Raw genomic sequence first — 11,647 nt, forward strand, 5'->3', positions numbered from 1 at the left:
GAGGGAAACAAAGCAGAGCAAGAGAGGGAAAGAGTAGAGGGACCCAAAGCAGAGTAGGATAGGGTAAGGAAAAACCTAGAGGGGTAAAGAGAGTAAGGCAGACAACCACCCTCCCTAACCTAGCAACGCCCTTCTTAGTCAACACCAAGTGCCTCTTTGTCATCGGCATCAATCGATGTAGAGCCTGGGGGTTTACCCTCATTTTCCAAAAGAAAACGAGGAACTAGAATGGGAAGAGGAACATCGTCGACTGACCCCAAAGGATGAAGTTTACTTAGTTTTCTTTGAGTCGGAAAATGCAAAAGAAGAGCACAAACAAATTGAGGATATGTATGTAATGATTTGTGCTACTACTATGCTTCCTAGCAGTTGTTGCACAATCAGTGCCAGTTATGGACTCATGGTACGGGGATTCAGGTGCTAGGAACATGCATAAAATAGCCCAATTCAAAACAATAACGACATGTTGAATGTCATTGCATATAAGCAACAGTTGAATAACTTAACTGGTGATTTGACGAAAAAGAAACTCGGACTATTACAACATCGAAATAAATTTTTTTTAAATAACCGCTCACTTCTTTAAGATAACAAACATGACGAACCAAAAACGAGCAACAATCTGAACACAACACTACTACTTTCATGCTTTTGAATGTGCTAGCATTGGTAAGACGACTAAATTTCTTTAAAATGAACACTTTTCATTCGACAAATGCCGAGAAAACTGCCCACTGAAACAAGTCTCGCTAACAAAGGAAAAATACAGTTCCAAAGATTAGCCACTAAAAAGTGGCATAAAAGTCGCTCCCATCACAACGTCATCCCGAATTGCCGGGTTCCAGACTCATGACATCATGGTTGAAGAAAACTAGTGACCAATTCCAAGAACAAAAGCAAACGATATGTCTCCAAGCCTCCCAATCCAAATGCATCCAAGTGGCAAACACCGTAGACATTCCATATACCGCAATCATTCATTCTTTTGATTCCTCGCCATTGCCACCATTGTAGCCCGCCACCGTCCCCAACCGACAACGCCGCCGATCATGCCGCCATCGGACGCCGCCCCGGTACATGCAACTCCTCCGGACATACACATTGCGTTTTATGTGTTCAATGAAATGCCCAGGTAGTTTATTTATTCTTTAGTTCCTCTATAGGCAAACGATGGATTCGTCGTCGGATGCTTAATAACAAGGACCTTAACGAATTCATATAGAGAGTTTATCGATTTGTCAGATTCAGACGACAAAGATGTCGAAATGATGATAATGATGAGCATGGAGGAAGAATTAGAGAAGCAGGAGAAGCATGTGTTGAACTTCAAGGGTAGGAGAGTTTTTCCTCGGGATAGGATCACCGGTGCAAAGCTTGTCTACAAGGGCTACTTCAAACCGGGCCCAACATTTGCCTGAATCCGGATGAGAGAGACCACATGCCTGAATACCATGCTGCAATTTGCATGCAACTTGGTGAAGGTGTTTGGAGCGGATTATCTAAGAGAACCAACTATTGAGGACACAAAAAGGTTGATAGCAACAATTGGAGCGGCAAGTTGTTTTCCAGATATGCTCAATTCAGTTGATTGTGTGCATTTTCAATGTAATAACTACGCCCAAAGGTTTGTGCAGGCAGTACCAAGGTCACACCAAAGAGGTCACCATCATACTTGAAGTGGCATTGAAGAACTTGTGGATTTGCCATGCTTTTTTGGCATGCTACAACGATCTCCTTTGTCAAAATACTTTATGATGGGGAGACTCTGCCATGCAACAACACTGTCAACAGGCACAACTACACCATGGGGTACTACCTTGCCGATGGTATCTTTCCTGAATGACAACGTTTGTGAAGACCATATCTGAATCTCAATGGTAGGAAACAATTTTTCTTTGCATAAATTCAAAAATGTGCTATGGAGGATGTGGAGAGGGAATTCAGAGTGCTCCAAGCCCATTGGGGTATTAGTCGTGGACCTGCAATGATGTGGGAACCGAAGACAGTTTGGCAGCTCATGACATGTTGTGTAATCTTGCACAACATGATTGTGGAGGATGAGGGTGAAAGGGCAGCCCGCACACATGATTTTGAGAAGCCCGGAGCTTAGGTACGCTTCTCGGAACAAGTGGCAGAGCATGTTTTCAACTTTCTTGAGATGCATCAACAACTTCGAGATCAACAGATGCACATGCAAGTTCTCAATGATCTTGTGGATCGTATGTGGATCCACGCTGGAAACCAATGAACTATGTATTTTATGTTTCAACTATGGACTGTAAACAAATTTTCTGTTTGAACTATGTATTTTTATGTATGAATAAGTTTTATTTGTGTGAGATATTCAGTTTTGTGTGTGTAAGGATCTGACATGCATGTGTTTGCATGGATTTGAGATTTCAAACGTGTTGGTTGTGGTTACAAATGAGGACAAAGTAGGGGAGGATTGGTGCTATTCTCAAACACGCTAATGATCGACATGCGTGTCTTTGCATGGTTTTGAGGTTTCAAAAGTGGTGGTTGTGGTTACAAAGGAGGACAAAGTGGGGGCAGACTGGTGTTGTGCGGACGCGCCCGGACGTATATGAGCATGGATTTGCCCGGTCCGGTTGTAGATGCTCTTAGGATATGGCGAATAGCATCATCCAAGTCTGCATTGTCTTTCTCCCCGTACAAGTCTGCCTGCTCATGATGATGGCAACACCACCAGCACACGTAGCTGGCATGCTTACTGGATACAATCTAGTTTGCTGTCGTAGAAACATCTACCGTTGTGAGTTTGGTGTTGCAGTGGTCAATGGATTCGCAGTCTCTACTGAACCTTGATATGTGGTTTGATTCTCCACCAAGTAATAAGCTAGGTCATATAAAACATGCTTCTGACATGGTTTTTATGTGTAATATGTGCTGCTACATTCAAGACATATTGTTGGATGAGATATTTATCTAGAAAAAACATGGGAGGAGATTGTTATCTATAATGTTTAGAATATCTTGGAAAGAGATTTAAAATATAAACAAGATGTAGGGCCATTACCCTTCTAGGGGCCAGGAAGTAAATCACCGTGTCACTAGTCAATCCTTCGGGCAGTACCCCCTTTCTATTTCTCTTCAGAACTCCTCGTTAGATTGTAAGATCGGTTGTGAATCTATTGCGGCATATGGCTTTCCAAATCTCCATGTGAATGCCTAAATCTTGTTATGTTGTTGGTTTTGTGTTAGATAGGATGGTGCAGGCTCTAGATTGAGTTGTACGAGTACAACACTCTAGAACTTTATATTTACTTACACTATACTCTTGAGAAACCTCTATTGAGATATTTGTTAGTCAATACACTTTCATTATTTAATTACATAGATACCTGATACTAACATGGACAGAGATGCATATGTATTCACTATAATTCATTTAAGTGATAAGTTAATTTGCACAAGCTTCAGTTTTTTCATCTTTTTTTCTTGTCTTGCAGATACTACATTTAAAGAATATTTTTTGAGAGATAATATCTGAAAAGATAAACAATATTTATACTATAATGTATTACTTGAAATTACTGTAATGATAAATGTTGAAATTTGTATAACATCGACATAATATTTAGCAACAACGGTATTTGATTAATTTTTCTAAGTGTAATATATGTATGTCATGTAATATACATACCTTGGAACCCGGGATTTGTTAAGTCACAAAATGGACTAACTCTGTCGCTATCGGTCTGCGGCTGAAGTTGTTATGGTATCAACTCTAATGCCTCTTTTATTCCAGAGACGGGAGAAAACAACATTGGTGTCGTAGTCAGCAGGGCCGTACCTAGAAAATCAGAGGCCCTGTGCGAATCAAAATTTAGGCCCCGATATTTGAAATGGCAGATTAAAATGTATAATGTGTTCTCATTGCAGCAATATAATGTTCATGTAGAATTACACCACCAGATGCACATGTTCAAGAAAGAATTACACCACTGGATGTACTAGTCTACTTATAAACTAATAAAAGAATAGGGTGCTAAGAACTGCCACAGCCTTACCAGGACTCTGTAGTTTTAGATCATAGGAGACTACAAATGAAGCTCGGATGGTTCATTGTAGGTCAGTGACAAAGCAGTGCAAGGGGCAACACCAGTCGCTACAGAGTTCTAAATGATGCACAAGAGCACATGAGGATTGAGGAAAACTCCCCAATATATAGAAGATTGGAGTACATGACCACGCCAGTTTGCTGCCACTAATGCCTTTCTTTTGGGAAATCGTGAAGCATTAGTCCCGAGGAGAACTGGAAAAGAATCAAGATGGGGAGGAAACATGGGTCCATGAGTTAATTTGGGGCCTGTAAAATTGATTTTTTTTTGGAATAGAGAGAGAGGTGATGGATTGGAGGGAGAAGCAGCTGCCTCGGGGTCCGACATTTCCATCATTTTTTACTCCAATTAATGCTCTGTTTAACACCTTAATTACCTGCAGCCGAGGGCCCTTCAATTTTTGGGGCCCTCTTCAACCGCTCCGGTTGCACCTGCTGACATACGGCCCTGGTAGTCAGGGAGGGACCACAGAGGGAGGGCAAGTGTTTGTCTTTGCATTCAAGCATATCAATACTACATGTTCATCAGTGGAAGAAGCATAAGCCACAACAGCTTTGATGAAACTTAAAGAACTGGTCGTTGTGTACAGCGCCCCTGTGATTTATGAGCTAGACTATTATGCTATCAGACGAGAGCTCCAGACTGACGAAGCGAACCGGTCTGTGTGTTTTTTCCCTTCTGGCAGACAACCTTGTCATTCTTCTTGTCTTTCCAGATTAGTGTAGCAAGGAAAAAAAAGCAAATGTCCTACCCCATGAACTTGCCGCCAAGGATAGGATAACCGGTGACACTTCCCCGATATCTAATATCTCTGTCAGTCTTAGGAAGTTGATGGTCTCGGAATGTAACCATGTCAGTGAGTAATATATTTGCTCGTTGACCTAAAAAATGGACCAGATCTTGAAGACTAGAGAAATGAATATTCGCCAAAATTCCAAGAAATCTTGAGTAGTTTATGATAATTTTTTGCATTATAGCAAGTGTATTTTTATCTAGTCCTCTGAATCTCGCAATAGACACCACCTCCATCTTCTCATTGGTATTTGTTTACAAATTGACAAGTTCCTCCCACTTTTCTGAGGTGCCTATTTACATATTGATAAGCTCCTTCTATGGGCCATCAATACCCACAAGGCAGTTGTCTCCACATATATGAGCGACATCCATTTTTTTTTATTTTTTTGCGAGAAAACTTTCAATATGTTCATCTTTTATCATGGCAGTACAACGAACACCAGAAATAATAAAAATGACATCCAGATCCGTAGTCCACCTAGCGACGACTACAATCACTGAAGCGAGCCGAAGACGCGCCGCTGTCATCACCCCTCCCTCGCCGGAGTCGGGAACAACTTGTTGTAGTAGACAGTCGGGAAGTCGTCGTGCTAAGGCCCCGTAGGACCAGCGCATCAGAACAACAACCGCCGCTGATGAAGAATAACGTAGATCGAAAGGATCCAACCTGAAGACACACAAACATAGACAAACCACAACCAGATCCGAGCAAAACCACCGAGGATAGATCCGCCGGAGACACACCTTCACACGCCCACCAACGATGCTAGACGCACCACCGAAACGGGGACTAGGTGGGGAGACCTTTATTCCATCTTCAGAGAGCCCCAGCCATCTCGTTTTCTTGACTATGACACAAACCCTAACAAATCTCGAAGGAACGACTAACAATTGAGCCCTCCCGCCGGTCCTTGCCAGGATCCACCGCGCCCCCATGGCCCTAGGGCCACTGGAGACGAGGCGGACCTGCGGCGGAGCCGGCGAGAGGCACGAACCCTAGCTTTTCTTGGAGGAGGAGGCGGCGGCTATTGATCTTTCCAAACCGACCAATCAACAAAACTCCGGTGATGATTAATAGCAATAATACTAGAAATAGATTGTATTCATCAGTCTAGAAAGTTTATGTGCAAGGGATTTTTTTTACCAAACTCCGGTGGGAAATGACATCCTGAACCATTTCATAATTCGAAATAGAACTACTATATAGTGGGTGATGATTGGAGCAAAAGGAAGGAAAATACTAACAAAATATAGACTATGCTCTGGGAGAATTGTGGCAACCACTGGATGGATGCATGGTCGTTTAATTTCTGACGATAAATTGCAATGACTCAATAATGTACTATACAATGTGGTAGTCATGACCATGTTCACAGCTGTTGGAGTCATCAGCGCGGTCTCGTTCATGTGGAAGGTTGTGGTTAATGCTGGACAATTGAAGCAATTTTGGGACCACGTCGTTGACTGGATTTGAAAATCCCTTGGTCTCATATATATACTTCTGATTCATATTTCCTACAACAATATCCTCTCATCTCTAGCTTATAAGAGGCGCACACACATTTGGAGGTTCAACTTTGATCATCTAGTTATTTCTACTAATATAAAAAGCATCATTTTTGCTTGACTCAAAACATACTAACCGCTCAACCATCCATGTCTAATGGTCCAGATTGATTCCATGTTAAGCGCATCAAGACACACTTAATACCACTAGACTCGCTGCAAATCACCCACCATTGCCATTGGTTATAAAGGCTTGCGCCGTCACCAGCTCCTTCAGAATCGCATGCTGATGCACCCCTCAAAAACATGTGTTGCATGTGTTTTATTTAACCCAAAAAAATATGGCTTATATATTAGTATAGCGTAACATTATGCAATTGAAATCCCAATTGAAAAAGCTTTTGAACGGTATAATTATTATGGCCGCATAACTCATATATTATTGGTCTAGTTGGGGCCAAAGTTAAATCTCGGAACAATATGCGCGTTATAAAATGGGAAGGAGGTAATTGTATTGCCTTTGGTTATGTGTTACAAGTTACAACAAAGAGGCCCAATATTTTTTTTCTCAAAAAGTAAGGGCTCAAATAATGTAAGTGGTTTTCAACATTTTACTCAAAAGAATTTGATTACACTAAACTACCTCAGACTCCATTAGGGCCTCCCGCATCAAGCCAAAGAAAAGAAAGATTAATGTGGTAGGGAACACATCAGCATAGTTCAAGAAGACATCTTCTTAGGAAAAAGTAGCCATACCATATCTAGCTTGAGAGACTTGTTTAGAAATATCATAACAATTGCCAAGCTCCATACCACATCATTCTAGGTGCCAGGACAATGCACAAAAAGCCAAATTCCAAACAATAACAATATGATAAACTTAATGGGTCTGTCTAGGACGTTGTTTTTTGTTTGTTAGTTGTTTTCTTCTTTGTTTGTTGTTTTCTGTTTTGGGTTGACCAGACTCCAGAGGCAACACAGAGCCAGCGTCGCTCAAGCAGGTCATCGCTCTATTTGGGCAGGCCCATGAACCCACGACCGCATCAATGAGTGTGTACGTGTGTTAGAAAAAAATGTGTGTACAAAATAAAATACAATTTGTTTACTCGCACGAGTGTGTACGTGTGTTGTGTTCACTAGATTGTGTCCTACTGTCCTTAAGAAAAAAGATTATGCTGAGCAAAGAAAGCTAAATATTTGTTATGTAACTTTATTATGAACGGTTTTTCTCTCCACCGCTTGTTTTATTTAAAATGTGAATAATTTCAGACATATATGAAAAATGTACACTGTGTATGAAAAAAATAGACATCAAAACACGTACTAAAAAGATATTAATCATTGTATTTGAAAAAATGTTAATATGCATTAAAAATTCATAAACACCAAAGGTATTAAAGAGTTCAAAAAATGCAGATAAAAAATGTTCATGAAATTAAAATTGCTAATGTCGGTTATCAACATGCAATTGGGGACCCTCGACACACACACGTCCCCTATTTGCAAGTTGATGGTCAACTTGCAACTGGGGGCCACAAATAAAACACACATACAGACACACACCCTCTAGTTGCGAGTCGATGCTTGACATGCAACTAGGAACCCCTTGACAAAAGACACACACACCTACCTCTAGTTATAAGTTGGTTATCGACATGCAATTGGGGACCCTCGACACACACACATCCCCTACTTGCGAGTTGATGTTCAACTTGCAACTGGGGGGGGGGCACAAATAATACACACATACAGACACACACACTCTAGTTGCGAGTCGATGCTTGACGTGCAACTGGGGACCCCTTGACAAAAAGACACACACACCCACACAAACTCTAGTTGCAAGTCGGTTATCGGCATGCAATTGGGGACCCTCCACACACACACACACACACACACCCTAGTTGCGAGTTGGTGGTCAACTTGTAACTCGGGGCCACAAATAAAACACACACTCTCTCTCTCTAGTTGCAAGTCGGTTATCGACGTGCAATTAGGGACCTCGACACACACACACCCTCAATTGCGAGTTGATGGTCAACTTGGAACTGGGGGCCACGAACAAACTCTCTCTCTCTCTCTCTCTCTCTCTCTCTCTCTCTCTCTCTCTCTCTAGTGGCAAGTCGGTTATGGACATGCAATTAGGGACCCTCGGCACACACACACATCCCCTAGTTGCGAGTGGATGGTAAACTTGCAACTGGGGGTCCTCAACAAACACACACACCCTAGTGCGAGACGATTATCGACATGCAACCGGGGACCCACGACAAAACACATACACACACACACACCCTAGTTGTGAGTCGATGGTCAACTTGCAACTAGGGGTCGTCAACAAACACACACATCCCCCTAGTTACAAGTCGATGCTTGACATGCAACTGGGAACCTGTTGACAAAATGACAAACACGCACGCACTCTAGTTGCAAGTCGGTTATCAACATGCAATTGGGAACCCTCGACACACACACACGCATATCCCCTAGTTGCGAGTTGATGGTCAACTTGCAACTGGGGGCCACAAATAAAACACACATATAGACAAACACCCTCCCTAGTTGCGAGTTGATGGTCAACTTGCAACTGGGGGTCCTCAACAAACACATACACCCTAGTTGCGAGTCGATTATAAAATATGCAACTCGGGACCCACGACAAAACACATACACATACCCCCCCCCCCCGGTAGTTGCGACTCGATGGTTAACTTGCAACTAGGGGTCTTCAAACAAACACACACATCCCCCTTAGTTGCGAGTCGATGCTTGACATGCAACTAAGGACCCCTTGAAAAAATGACAAAACACACACACACTCTCTCTAGCTGCAAGTCAGTTATCGACATGCAATTGGGGACCGTCAAGACACACACACACATCCCCTAGTTGCGAGTTGATGGTCAACTTGCAACTGAGGGGCCTCAAATAAAACACACATATAGACCCACACACCCCGGGTCCTCACCAAACACACACACCCTAGTTGCGAGTCGATTATCGACATGCAACCGGGGACCCATGACAAAACACATACACACACACACCTCCTAGTTGCTTGTCGATGGTCAACTTGCAACTAGGGTCGTCAACAAACACACACATCCCCCCCGGTTGTGAGTCGATGCTTGACATGCAACTCGGGACCCCTTGACAAAATGACACACACACACACACATCCCCTAGTTGCGAGTTGATGGTCAACTTGCAACTGGGGGGCCGCAGATAAAACACACATATAGACAAACACACCCCCTAGTTGCGAATTGATGGTCAACTTGCAACTGGGGGTCCTCAACAAATACACACACCCTAGTTGCGAGTCGATTATCAAACAATGTGAGTCGATGCTTGACATGCTTGACATGCAATTGGGGACCCCTTAACAAAATGACAAACACACACACACACACACACACACACACACACACACGCACTCTAGTTGCAAGTCCGTTATCGACATGCAATTGGGGACCGTCGAGACACATACACACACATCCCCTAGTTGCAAGTTGATGGTCAACTTGCAACTGGGGGGCCACAAATAAAACACACATATAGACAGACACACCCCTTAGTTGCGAGTTGATGGTTAACTTGCAACTGGGGGTCCTCAACAAACACACACGCCCTAGTTGCGAGTCGATTATCGACATGCAACCGGGGACCCACGACAAAACACACACACACACACCCTTAGTTGCGAGTCGGTGGTCAACTTGTAACTAGGGGTCATCAACAAACACACACATCCCCCCCGGTTGCGAGTCGATGCTTGACATGCAACTCGGGGCCCCTTGACAAAATGACACACACACACACACACATCCCCTAGTTGCGAGTTGATGGTCAACTTGCAACTGGGGGCAACAAATAAAACACACATATAGACAAACACACACCCTAGTTGCGAGTTGATGGTCAACTTGCAACTCGGGGGTCCTCAACAAACACACACACACACACCCTAATTGCGAGTCGGTTATCAACATGCAACTGGGGACACACGACAAAACACACACACATACCCCCTCTAGTTGCGAGTCAATGGTTAACTTGCAACTAGGGGTTGTCAAACAAGCACAAACATCTCCCTTAGTTGCGAGTCGATGCTTGAGATGCAATTGGGGACCCCTTGACAAACTGACAAACACACACACACACACACACACACACACACACTAGTTACAAGTCAGTTATCGACATGCAATTGGGGACCCTCGAGACACACACACACATCCCCTAGTTGCGAGTTGATGGTCAACTTGCAACTGGGGGCCACAAATAAAACACACATATAGACAAACACACCCCCTAGTTGCGAGTTGATGGTCAACTTGCAACCGGGGGTCCTCAACAAACACACACACCCTAGCTGCGAGTCGATTATCAACATGCAACTGGGGACCCACGACAAAACACATACACACACACACCCTACTTGCGAGTCGATGGTCAACTTGCAACTAGGGGTCGTCAACAAACACACACATCCCCCCCCCCCCGGTTGCGAGTCGATGCTTGACATGCAACTCGGGACCCCTTGACAAAATGGCACACACACACACACACACATCCCCTAGTTGCGAGGTGGTGGTCAACTTGCAACTGGGGGCCACGAATAAAACACACACGCGCGCGCACACACTCTAGTCGCAAGTCGGTTATCGACATGCAAATGGGGACCCTCGACACACATACATACATCCCCTAGTTGCGAGTTGATGGTGAACTTGCAACTGGGGGCCACAAAAAAAACACATACAGACACACACAACCTAGTTGCGAGTCGATGATTGACATGCAACTGGGGACCCATTGACTAGACGAAGCCTAGGCATCCCTTTTTTGACGATGTTCAAGCTTGTAGCAACCATATCTAGCATTTTATGTATCCATAAAAAAATTGAAAAACAAAAAAAAATATTAAAATAGGTATCTATAAATGTCCCATGTGTTGTACGAAAAAAAAGTTCCAAAAATGAAAATAAAAAGTGGCACAAAAATGAAAACTAACGACCAGCAACAGATGCGAAAAAAAAAAGATAGCCCGCAATAATCGCTGCCCAAAAAAAAGAAAGCCCGCAAAACAGGCGCGGCCCAAAAACAAAAAATGTACACCCAGCAAACACGGCTCAAAACAAACAAAAAAAGAAAGACCGCAAAACAGGCGCGGCCCAAAAACAAAAAATATACACCCCGCAAACATGGGCCAAAAAAAAAGCCCACCCCGCAAACATGCGAGCACTGCGAGCGAGCGTTGC

This window comes from Triticum aestivum, chromosome 1A (assembly GCF_018294505.1).
Source record: "Triticum aestivum cultivar Chinese Spring chromosome 1A, IWGSC CS RefSeq v2.1, whole genome shotgun sequence".
NCBI lineage: Eukaryota > Viridiplantae > Streptophyta > Magnoliopsida > Poales > Poaceae > Triticum > Triticum aestivum.